Source organism: Hydra vulgaris, chromosome 06, assembly GCF_038396675.1.
Source record: "Hydra vulgaris chromosome 06, alternate assembly HydraT2T_AEP".
NCBI classification, from domain to species: domain Eukaryota; kingdom Metazoa; phylum Cnidaria; class Hydrozoa; order Anthoathecata; family Hydridae; genus Hydra; species Hydra vulgaris.
In genome coordinates, this window is record NC_088925.1 from 54,818,961 (window position 1) to 54,832,500 (window position 13,540).

Here is a 13,540-nt window from a genome sequence, read left to right on the forward strand (position 1 = left end):
CTTTTTTTTTATTTATTTCATTCATTACTTTTTTTTTTTACTTCTATTTTCAATACTTCTTTACTTATTTTCTTTCAGATTTTCTTTTTCTTTTCTTTTTTTAAACTATTTATTTCTATTTTTTAATTGATTTTATTTTCGTTTAATTTATAAATGTTTTCTTTTCCGTTTTTTTCATTTTCCTCTTTAAAAAATTTTTTTTATTCGTTAGAAAAAAGCGTCCACCATTTGCGATGTCATTGCAAAGTAATTTTGTCAAAGTGCTTTAGTGCTACAAATGACGGGGTAAAAAAATAACCATAAATTTTGACATTCTGACGTCTACCACCCGCCTATTATTAGACGCCAATCTTTTTATTTTTGTTAGAAAATGAATTTTGAAAAATGTTTACAGTGATGACTATACTTTATAGAGAATAAAAAATTTTTTTTACAAATTTTTCTAATGTAAATCGTACTTTGCAGGAAATGAGAAAATCAAAAAAATTAATTGGTTTCTTTCCCAGGCCGCGAAAGCTTTTATGACGCCTTGGACATTAGGCACCCCTGTCCACCCACAATCAAGCATTTAATTTCCAAACCAACCTGCTGCTTTTACTTGTACTTTGAGGCTGCTAAATATTAGTATTTCAAGGTCACACTCTATGCATGTGGGAACAAGATTGCGCCTGTTACCATCAACCATGGTATTATTAATTAGTTTTTGCGACGCCCAACTTGCATTACTTTGCACTTCTTAACGTAAAAATTTACGAGGCAGTTGTGGGATCAATTTACAGCGCTGTCGGTGTCCGCTTGCAGTTTTTCATAGGCAGAGGAAAATTCATTGACATCGGTAACTCATATGATCTTGCTATTATCGGTGTATAATTTGGTATGGTTTTAAATGCAGTTTGGTAAGTCATTGATAACGAACATAAAGAGCAGTGATCCAAGAACTGATCCTTGAGGAGCGCATGTTCTCCATTTATTACTCATTATTTTCCATTAACTAGCCAACTGAAGATCCTACTTAATAGCTGGCCTCAAATGTCATATACATAAGTCGTTGTGTGACACTGTGTTAAATGCTTTAGCAAACTCTTTTATTATTAATTATTAGTAATAATTAATTATGACAACTACATGTTCACGGTACACTGCTTCCGTTAAAACGTTACGAGATTCAATCAGGTTTGTAAACGTTCTTTTTGATGTATTAATCCATATTGAGACTTTAATATCAAATTGTACGCAGTGTTTCGTAATCAACCTATGCTAATTCTCTCCGTCACCTGGCACGGTGAAGGCGAGAGACACCAGTTTGTGGTTATAAATCTTGACTTTGTTTTCTTTTTTTTGAGGGTAGATGTGACTCTTAATTTGCGTTGAGATTTTTCATAAAAACATTTATGAGATTTATGGATAAAATAATTTTTTGGATAAACCTGGTTTCTTCTTTAATATCGTCAACATAAAAAACAAGTCAACTTTTTTTGTTTGTTAGTCCGCATACCAAAGAAAAGAGATAAATTATTTAAACTATAACTCTTCTGTAATATAAATAAAAGAAACTTGTTAAGCACACCACCAAGTAAATTTATTTTACACCTCGTCAATAAAAATAACTTACTTTTTTCAAAATAAAAGTTCATTATGTTTTTTTTTATCTTCCGTTTTTTGGCGACCCTGTTATCTTGGCGCCCGGGGCACGTATGCCTTTTTTACCCCTCTCTCTCGGTGGCCCTGTTCTTCACTACTAAAAATAGAAATTGATTCGTTTAAAAATAAACTCTGCAGTGCAAACTATAGCAGCATCTAAAGCAGTTATTTGATTGATAGCATATGTACGTCGTAACAGGATTTAACTAAAGTATTCTCAAAAGCTATACTTTCAAAATCTCGGGGTTTTTTCGTCTCGGATCTTAGTCGATATGAAACAATTTTTTTCCGAAAAGGGATCTCGCACGAAATTGAAATCCCGTCTCGGAAAAAGCAAAATTTTCAAAATTGTAAAAAACTATGGAATCAAACAAAAATTTTCCGAAATATTTGTGTTTTACAATTTTTATTATTAATGAACCATAAGTTTTCAACATTTATTAAATTAATATTGATTCTTAAAAAAACATTCCAAAAGACTTTAGCTATTCAAAGTTGCAGTTGTCATTCTCTCTCGTTTTTTCTAAGATGATTGCTTGAAATTGAAAAATTTTGCTCACATTGAATCAATGTTGGCTTGATTAATTTCAACGCATGTTCTAATTTCCATTACTTTTCTGATTTGAATCCAGTCGTAACTGTTGAATTCTTCAGCAGACAAATAATTAGGATCAGTAACTTGGATTTGTTGTATCGCATTGGAGTTTGTTTTCTGTCCAAGTGGATCTTTGAGCTTTGGGACAAAGTTTAAAGATGTTTTTAAGGAAGCACGTAGACGCAACTTAGGATCATTGGAAGCCTGTTCGACTGGCTGCTGAGTTTCAGATGCAACTTCCATAACATCATCACTGCCATCATTACTGGATGGAATGAAAAAATGTTTAACCCAGAGTCTTTTCGTTTCTTCAATATTTACTTTATATAATGAGAGTAATATAAGAAGAGAGTAAGAGATACTTTCGGCTCTTCAAAAAATCCTGGATTGTTGAGAAATTTGAGCAAACTGACAGTTAAGATCAGACGTCTTTTATGAATCTTTATTTCAATTCCTTCAATTAAATGACAACAAATAAAACTTTCCTTCATTCGCAATTCCTCTAGCAAAAATTCAAATGCACTATTTCAGCAATGCTCGTCTTTAAATAAGCAGACCAATCATGTCTGAATGCTTGAAAAGTTTTTTTTAGCTGGCATTATGTCATTGAAAGTTTGCAACATTTTTTTTACACTGCTCCATCGAGTTCTGACATCGAGAACCAGCAATTTGATTTTGATTCCAAGAGATTGAGCATTTCTTTAAGCGCTATGATTAATTTAAGTTTGTATTTGAAATGTTTTATAATAGTTTGAACATCTTCGAAAGTTTTAGTTCTAGACAAAGTAGGATTGAACTCAAATGCTTCCTCATCTATGCTTTTTTCATCAGAATTTTTGCTTCAGCTTTATTTTTGTCATCATCTTCTTTGTTTGTTGCTGAACTAAGCACGCTTGGTGCATTGCAAAAACTCTGAAATGTGCATGCTAACATGTCACTCTTTGTATCTGATTTTTTTCGCTCTGGTCTAATAACACTGGGCAATAAAAAAATATTTTTTTTTTGTATCTTTAGCAATTTTATTCAAATTATACTAATTTTGGGCTAAGAAAAAAGAAAATGACAACGAAAATTTTTTATTAGCTTTAGTTTCTGAGATATACAATAGCAATAAATTTTAATTTCAGTTAATTTGCAACAGAGCAATATGAGATATAATTTACATATTCTAATAACAATTAAAGTACATTTGGTTTTTTTGTTATTACAGATATATTCTAACAGCTTTAAACAAAGAAATCATGATCATCAAGTTAATAGGGTGAAAGATGATTATGGGGTATCACATAATCGTGATATCGTCACAAAATCGTGATCTTTTTGCTTTCCTTTTGTAGACTAGTTCTGTAGCATCCCTTCACACAAACCAACAGTAATCTGCAAGCATGGCCTCATTCCAACGACACTGATATCTTTTTTCCATTACAGAAATAACTTGGTGAAACCTTTCCCCATGTTCATCACTAACAGCTCCACAATTGGGGGAGGGGGGGAAGAAGTCTAGATGTGAGTGGAGGAAATAAATCTTGAGGGACATGTTACATCCAAGTTGATGGTATTTTTGCAGAAGTACTGCTACCAATTGAATGTAGTTATAATCTCGTTTGTTGCCTAAAAATCCACAAATCATTCCCTTAGGAGCTTTCCAAGTTTCTTTTTCTGGCCCCTTCAAAACTTCGTCAAATGCAGGATCCTTCACAAGATGACGTATTTGAGGCCCAACAAAAATACCCTCTTTAACTTTTACATCACTTATTTTTGGAAACTTATCTTTATTCATACCTTTGACGAAATCTTTCATCAAACTCAACTTAATATGTAATGGTGGAAGAAGAACATCTTTTGGATCCACAAGTGGTTCAACAATAACATTTTTGTCATCTGTGTTGAGATTTCTTGCAGACCAGTCTACTTTTATATAATACAAACTTCTGTCTTTACTGTCCAACATACGCAAAAAGCAGCAGTATTTAGTATACCCTAATTGCATTCCTAATAGTATAGCAATGACTTTTAGATCACCACAAATTTTCCATTTGTGTTTATTGTAATTAATTTAATTGAGGAGAACTTTCATGTTTATATAAGTCTCTTTCATGTGAACTGCATGGCCAATAGGAACATAAGGAAGACGGTATCCATTGTGCAGTAATACAATTGAATAATCTCCATTTAATTGGATCATAGTTCAAATTAAGACAATGCATTAATTCAAAAACATCAATGCAAATTTTTTTTTTTTCAAAAAAAGAAAGCAGATTCTGCTGCCGTTTTCTGTAATGTGAAACCTTGACATCAAGTTGGAGAAAATTTCACTGCTTTAGACTTGACCCTAGAAGTTCTGCCTTTTCCTGAGTCAAGTCCAGATCTCGAACAAGATCACTTAATTCTGCTTGACTCAATCTGTATGGCACAACATCTGTTAACATAAAATCAGGATCATTTGATGTGGAAGGCTTGTTTTCTTCTATTTCTATTTCATTTTCCGCTTCTAACTCACAACTTTGTGGTGGAGTAGGAACTGGTAAATTATCTGAATGTGGAATAGGTCGAATGGCAGATGGAAGATTCAGATATTTAACTGTTCCTACTTTTTTTATTGACAAACCTGATTTAATGGGTGGGGTCAAGCAGAAATAGCAGTCATCTGTATGGTTTTCAGGCTCTCTCCATAACAGCAAAAACCAAAGATCTTTTTTTATTTTTCAACCATTCTCGTAGTGTAACCGAACAAGTGCTACAGCATATATGTGGAGCCCATGACTTATCCTGGACCCTACCTTCATATTGAAGTAATGCTGGTAAGCAGTCTGCACAAGATAGTTCTTTTCTGTGAGGAAATTGTTATTTCACCAGAAATGTAACATAAATTGTCCACTAAATTTACACATTTCCTTGGCATGTTGGTTTGTAAAATTTTACACTAGTAAATAAAAAAAAAAAACTAAGAATAGATTAGACGAGAAACTTTAGCAAACACACTAGTAACATAAGTTTTAAACATGAACAAAACATTTTGGATAGTCGAAAAGAAAATTTTTTTTTTAAAAAAAATGAAAATTTCTACCCTTGCAAAGGTCGAATAAGCGATCGCGATTTACAAAATCTGGAAAAATATCTGGTCTTTAAAATTTTAGTTTATGCAAAGCAGTTTACTTTGTTTTTAAAGAGCAAATTATAATATGTTAGCGAAAAAGTTATAAAAAACAAAACAAAACAATAAACTTACGATTACAAATGTAATAACATTCCAGTCACTAACTGCATTATATAAGTAATAAAACTATAATAGTATTATTATTTTTATAAAGCACTTATAACTTTTAAAGTTCATTTATTGTTCAAACAACCTGAGTAATTCCAAACTTTAATCAAAGTAAAAAAATATCTGAAAAAATGAAGTGGATAATCAAATATTATTAAAAACTTCATGAACTTCGACAACACACTTAAACAACCTTATAAAATCATACTTTATATAGTGTTTAGCATTATGAAACATTACGAACAGTCCGTAAAAACGCGCGCTAATTTAAAAATCAACCAATAAAAAGTTTTTCTTGGTTGATTTTAAAATTAACGCGCGCTTTTACGGACCATTAGAAGCTTTTTTCGAATTCTTAACTTTTTATAAAGTACGTTTTTATGAAGTTGTTTAAGTTTTTTAATACGTTATAAATATTATTTAAATACCCACTCTATTTTTCTAGATGCTATTCTACTTCAATTAAAATTTGGGATTACTTATGTTGTTTGAACTAAGAATGAATTATAAAAGTTATAAGTGCGTTGTAAAAGTGTTACGCTTACTTAGTATTTTTACTTTTATAATTAAGTTAGTTACTAGAGTGTTATTACTTTTGTAGTCGTAAGTTTGTTATTTTATACTTTATAACTTTTTCGCAAACAAATTTAAGTTGATTCGCCCCTTGAAAACAAAGTACACGGTTTTGCATAAACTAAAATTTTGAAGACTAGATATTTTTTCGGATTTTTCATTTCGCGATCACTTAATTCAACCCTTGCCTTGAGAGAAAATTTTTGCTTTTATTTCTTATACTAAAGCTAATGTGTCATTTTTAATGTCATTTATGAATTCAGCAGATGGAAATGCATAAGAAATAACTAATTTTGGTTCCGATACAAAATCACTGTTGGGCAGTGTAATATATTCTTATTTGCCCTATTGATAACTGTAGTTATCTTTTTACGTTTTTACTCACAAAGATGATTCCATGATCATAGCAAATTTGAAGGAGTCATTGTGAGAGAAAGTCACATTTAATGCAAACGCATTGCATTGGTCAAACTATGAATGTCCCATTCATAGTTTGACCAATGCAATCTCGGTCAGGATTAATGCCGAAGGCATTGATCCTGACCGAGATTGCATTGTTCAAAGTTGATAATTTTGCAACCTCAAATGGGTTTTAGCATCGCATTCTTTTCCCATTTCGATCATACCAAGATTTTGATTGTAGTTGTTGGGTCTGAAAATATAGATGTTCTTAACTTTAATTTGTTTAAATATTGCCTCATCACTCACTTTTTTCCTTTAGATTTTATCAGCTTTATTTCCTTCGTCACTTTGTCCTTCGTATACGCTGCTATAAACTGCCTAACTAGCTCTCTCGACGTTTTGGGAGCTTCAAGTGTAACTTTCAGTCACACTTGAAGCTCCCAAGTGTAACTTTCAATCAGCTTCAGCACCAATGGATTCGAAATTTGGTTGAAACTAAGCCCAATATAGATGCTAACTTAGCAACAATTTCGTCCGTCAATGTCTGGGCAGGATTAAACGTCTTTTTTTTTCGAAAGGAATGAACTTTATAAATTAAATTAGAAATTCAAAAAAAAAATAAAAACATTTAGAAGGGGGCAATAATACCTAACTTGCTATCTATAAAGACCTATTTTATTTCAGGTAAAGATATTGCATGTGGAACATTAAATTTTTAGTTATAGTTATTGAAACTTGTGTCACGGAAGGATATTATCGTTCCTTCCGTGACACAAGTTTTAAATGCCTGTAACTAAAAATCTAGAATTCTACTAACAATGTCTTTTCTCAAAATTAAATAGATATTTATAGGTAGTATGTTAGGTATTTTTGCTCCCATCTAAACTTTTATTTTTGTTTGAATTTCCAATTTAATTTACAAAAACCATTCCTTTTAAAAAACAAGACTTTTCAATCCTGCCAGTTAACTTTAATTTAAAAAACAAGCCAATTGTTTTTAAGCGAGATTGAAGTTGGGTTGATTTTTCGGATTTGTCAGCAGAAGCAGAAAGAAAAAAGGCGATATTGATGAAACTTCCATAAATGAGCGTGAACTTGTTTTGTGTTGTAGTCTGTTCGCTTGATCATTTTGTCCTTCGCATTGTCAGGACACAAGGTGCATTCAACTTGAAACTTGTCATTTTTCGAATCTAGACAGTAGTTTTGCTATTTTAAATAAGTTCCTTTCGCAATTTTTCCATTTCAATATTTGAATCTGTTCAATTTTAAAAGACATTAAAGTTATATGTCAAGTTTATATGTTTAAAGGCATTATAGTTATATGTCAAATGTCATAAATTATTAATTTTTATTTTTTTGAATAAATTAAATAAATTCTTACGTTTTAGTTTACTACAGTACGTAAAATTTACAATATTATTGTCATTTAATTTAATTTACTTTTACATCTTTTTATTATAATTTACAATATTATTGTCATTTAATTTAATATACTTTTACATCTTTTTATTATAATTTACAATATTATTGTCATTTAATTTAATATACTTTTACATCTTTTTATTATAATTTACAATATTATTGTCATTTAATTTAATCTTTTACATCTTTTTATTATAATTTTACATCTACTTATTCCATTCAAACGAGAATTATGTTCAGTAGCAAATAACTATTGAGTCCAAGGTAATATTATAAAACTGTTTTGACTATTCTGAAACACTAAAGCATTTTCAAAAATGATACCTTTCCAGTAAATTTATTTTCTTTTCTACATGGCCCTTCTTTGCAATCAACTATTTGTCTTCCAACATTTACTCATTCTTTTACATACTCCTTTGGTCGGATTTCTTTTATTGGAGAACCTTCAATGCTAATGAAAATCAATGATGATGTATGTTTTACTGACAACAGTCTTCATACATCTGTACAGATGATATTTAAAATTGAAAAGCTCCTATTGCATTCTGCATTGTTCACAGGTGTGATCATTGATGAAGAACACAGACGTTTTAACCTTGACAATCTGAGTCGCTCCAATGTTTAGAAAATATAATCACAAGAAGCTGATATATGTTTTTGAACAATTTAATTATTCAAGAGCATGTATCCGCCTAACCATTAAAATGATCCTTGATGTCTTAAAACTCCTATTTTGTTAAACAAAAACCATCAAGCGGAAAGTTGGATAACTCTTTCAGAGGAGTAAAAAAAAAAAAAATGACATGCTTGCAAGTTTCTGTGCAATGCTTTCAAATTTGGCTCTCTCCTTTGAGTCTAGAGTTAGATCAATTGAAGCATTTATGAAATAATAACGTAAAGCTTTTAAGTTGTGCAAAATGACCATTACAGTTCGAAATGATGAGGCAATCCATCGTGTAATGAAAACTCGCCTGCATTACAGCCAGAACAAGACGATGGTTCAAACAATGCCATCTAACTAGCCGAGGAAGCGTTTGCTTTAATTTTTTCTTTTCCGAATGATTTTGTGCTTTCATTGGTAAAGTTACTGAGCATACCGGGGTATTTCTGAATGTAGCATAATACTTTTTTCTCCATTTGCTCACTTATAATATCAATTACATCTCCATACACAACGTTTTAGTATATATGTCAGCATTAACACCATTTAACTTCTGTAGATCAATGAGCTTAGGATGGTCAGTGTAGGGTCGATTGATTCTAGCAATATAATATGCCATTTTAAATACATGTTCATTTGTTTCTAGGTTTGCTTCTCTTCATAAGAGGTCAATTTTTAAGGCATCGATGATAAAAAATTTTTTTATTAAATGCTAAATAATTGATGAGACCATAAAGATGAACCACTCGATGTTAACGTCCTCGCAAAATTAGTAACTTGTAATGACGCATGATATGTATCTCTGCCAGGCGCATCAGCAACATGTAGTTTGGGGAGTGAAAGTACAGGCAAAAAGAAATTTGACAACTTTTGCTGTTTATGTTTTAAAGCAGTTTACATTAACGGAAATGGTGTTGTATTTTTTCTTTAACAGTTGATTAATCAAATATACTCTGAAAACGTTATTTCAGGGATATTTAAATAAAGTAAAATATATAATAAAAAGATAAAATTCTTAATAATAATAGCAATACGAATAAAAATAAACAATACAACAGACAAAAATCTTTTTTAAAAGTGTTTTTAATTTTAGCAAAAACAATAAAACTATTAGAAGACAGTTGGTACTTTTTAGGGATCCATCCCCTAAATCTTTTACCTAGAACCTCCCCTAGGTAGAAAGGGGACGACTGAATAAACGCAAATTTCATATGTGCGAACTGGCGTAAGTGCGAATGGCGTAAGTGCGAACTGGCATACTTGCAAAGCAGTTGCAAATTTTTATTTCATATGTGCAAAATTTTTATTTTATTTCATATGAGCAAAAACTGGCATAAGTGCAAATCAGCATAAGTGCGAACTGGCATAAGAGCGACGAAAAAATTTGTTAACATTTACATAAGTTTGCACATATGCCAGTTTACACTTATGCCAGTTCACATTTATATTAATGTTTGCAAACTCTTTTGGCGCACTTCTGCCAATTAGCATTTATGTCAATTTGCACTTGTACCAGTTTTTGCAACTGCATCGCACTTATGCCAGTTTACACTTATGCCAGTTCGCACTTATGCCAGTTCGTACTTCTAAAAACTAATAAACTTAGAAAATGTAACAACTAACGATGTTAGTTGTTACATTTTCTTAGTTTATTAGTTGTTACATAAATTTGTCGTATGGAAGTTAATATTAATTTATTTCAATTATTATAATTTATTTTTTGTTGTTATTACTATTCTCGCTATTAACTATTTAATTAATATTGCTATTATGTATGTGCTGTATTTATTATTATCATCTTTATGTATTGTAATTATTATTATTATTTGGTGTTACATTACTCTTATTAAATGAATGTCTTTAATTATATATAATATACTATGTATTATTATTGATATCATTATTTTCATTTTAATCTATTAATATATTATTGACATTAGAATCAGGTGTTTAATTCTGATTAGTTTATTAAAATTTATAAATGACCTTGTAACAACTTTTGTATTCAGAAATATATATTGATAGGTTGATGGAGTGCAATAATTTTTCTTGTAGAATGCCTCTGTAGACTGTGCATACTAATTGTACCATATCTGGAATAAAGTGTGAGGCTGGGACTGTAAAACAAAAAAAAAGCCCTGGATAAAGAGACCAGAGAAAAGAGAAATATAGCGTGCTCATCTAAAATGGAAACTTTGTACAGCAGCTCAGAAGCAGGATCCGGAAGTAAAAATCTAGAACCAGAAAGTCAAGGTGAACGTGAAATCAGAGAAGTTAAGAATCAAGAACTAGTTGATCTTAAACCGGCTTCAGCTAAAGTAGACGTTGACACTTAACATGTGCAAAAACTTGTAGTGGTAGACCTGCCAATTGTTTATGAAACTGATCTGGGTTTATGGAAAACAGTTTTATCAAACATGCATTTTCATTATCATTCATTACCAGCATATTAAACATTAACATAAAGATGAAGGATTTTTGCAATCGAAACTATCTGACAGTAGTATAAATCAAAACCGGTATTGTACTCCTTCATTATTCACTCGATATCATAAATTAACTGGTCATAATTCTCAAAGTACCTGGCTTTACTACCTTTGCTACGTTTATTGTTTCAAGTGTAAGCTTTTATTATCAGATATGAAAAACAATTCGTCTTTTACACAAGGGTTTAATTATTGGAAAAATGGACAATGTGATGTCGAGCTACATAAAAATAGCGAAAAGCCATATATTGGCTTGCTTAGCATTTGCACAACAACGTGGTGTGATTGGTTGTCTTTATAAGAAATAGAAGAAATCAATCTTAAATGAATCATAGTATAGGCTATCTTTTCTTCGGCGGACGGTGGATGTGGTAAAGTTTTTAGCTAAACGTGGTTTGCCAATTCGTGGACATAAAGAGAAATTTTATTCAGTACACAATGGCAACTATATGGGCATACTAGAGCTATTAGCTCTTTATGATCCTTTTTTGGCTGCGCATATTGATTACCATGGCAACCCGGGTCGCGGTCAAACATCATATTGCTCATTATGTTCTACTATCTATGATGAACTCATTAATTTGATGGGTCAAAAAATACTTTTGTTTATTGTTGATGAAAGACAAAAAGCAAAGTACTATATTGTATCAATTGATTCAACACCTGACTTTTTCGCACGCCGATCAGTTGTCTGCGGTAGTTCGTTATGTAAACAGAGGTGAACCAATTGAGCGTTTTTTTGACATTCATTAAGTTTGAAAGTCACACTGGAATTTGATTATCAAACGCATTACTGGAGTTCTTAGAGAAAAAAATATTGACACTGGCAACTGTAGTTATCAGACGCATGATAATGCATCAAATATGGTAAAAATCGAAAGGAGGTGCTTGGACTAGCAAAACGTCTTGGTGAATTGGAAACTAGTACTTTGACAGTTTTTTGGTACAAGATACCGCAAAGATTTATTAAATCAAATCTAGCTTTACTAGGTGCCACTTTAGATTTGAATGAAGCTGTTGGTTTGTTGCATTCATTGTCTGAATGTTAGTTCAATCTTTGAGATTGATAAATTAGATGAAATATGGAAAAGAGTTGTCTAAATGTGGAGTATATAAAAAAGAAGTCAAAAGAGTCAGAAAAAGAAAGGAAAAGTTAGATGAAGATACTTCTGAAAACGTTCTCTTGCTTACAAAAGATGAATTTCGAGTTAATGTGCTGATTGCTATTATATCAATCAATTAAAAGTAGCATTGGCTCACAGATCTGACGCATATTCAGATGTGGCCAGCAGATTTGGGTTCATGAACAAACATTGATAAAACATTGTGATACTTTAGCAGTACATTACTCCAATGACATTGAAGTCATCTTGGGAGAGAAAATGGTTTAATTTTGGTCTTACACATCCAAACTTATAAATTCTGATGATGCAAAAACGAGCAAGGAGTTATTGATGTGTCACATTTTACTCAATAATGGTTTGGTAGAAACCTTTCCAAATTTTGCAGTAGCTTTTAGAATTTACCTCAGCCTAATGATGGTAAGTTGTGCTGGAGAAAGAAGTTTCTTGCAATTAAAGCGTATAAAAAATGAATGCCGTACTAGAATTATTCAAGAGCGGTTCGACATGTTTTCTTTGATGTGTATTGAGTGAGATGACCAAAAAACTCTCATTTGATAACATTTTTGAACAATTTTTCAGAAAAAAAATCCAGAAAATGTCACTTTAGTTTTGAAATACCTGACTGAAATATAAAATGCTACATGTTTATCACTTTTTCTCAAGTCAAAATGGCCCGCACCTTGATTGTGCCTCTGGCCTCAAGTACCTTTAATCCACCCCTGCTTGTAAGTTTTATGAAATATTACCAAAATGTTTTTAAAATGTAATGAAAAACAAACAAACAAAAAATGATTTTGAAAGCATGTTTTTATGGTGTGAACTATTTATATATATGAGCTAATTACAACTTGGCTTTTAAAGTAATAAAGGTTTATTGTTAGATTTATCGTTAGATACTATTAGGTTTCAAATAAACTTGTTTTGTATACTTTTTTTTTCCTTTCATTTCAATATTTTAGATCTGAACTGATTTCGAAGTTTGTATTATTTCTCTTACTGATAAAGAAACTTATTATTAAAGTAAACATTTACAATATTCTTGCAAGAATTTATTGTTTTTGAATTTTTTTGTAACAAATTACACATAAAGTTATCAAGAAAATAAAAATATCTTCTAAATCTGTTGTTATTTTGACTGTTAACGAAAATTTTTTTCCATTGAATTTTCTGAGACTAACGTAACGTTAATCTTCATCTAATGTTCCCTACTAAAGTTATCCAGAATTTTATAAAAGTAAACGTTTGCGTAGACTTCTTATTATACTTTCCTTCACTTTTAAATGAGTTTAAATGATGAACTGTAATTCTTGGTGCAAGCATATTTCTTCAAAGCTCTCCAAAAAATTACACTTGAATGTGTTTAAGTTTGAG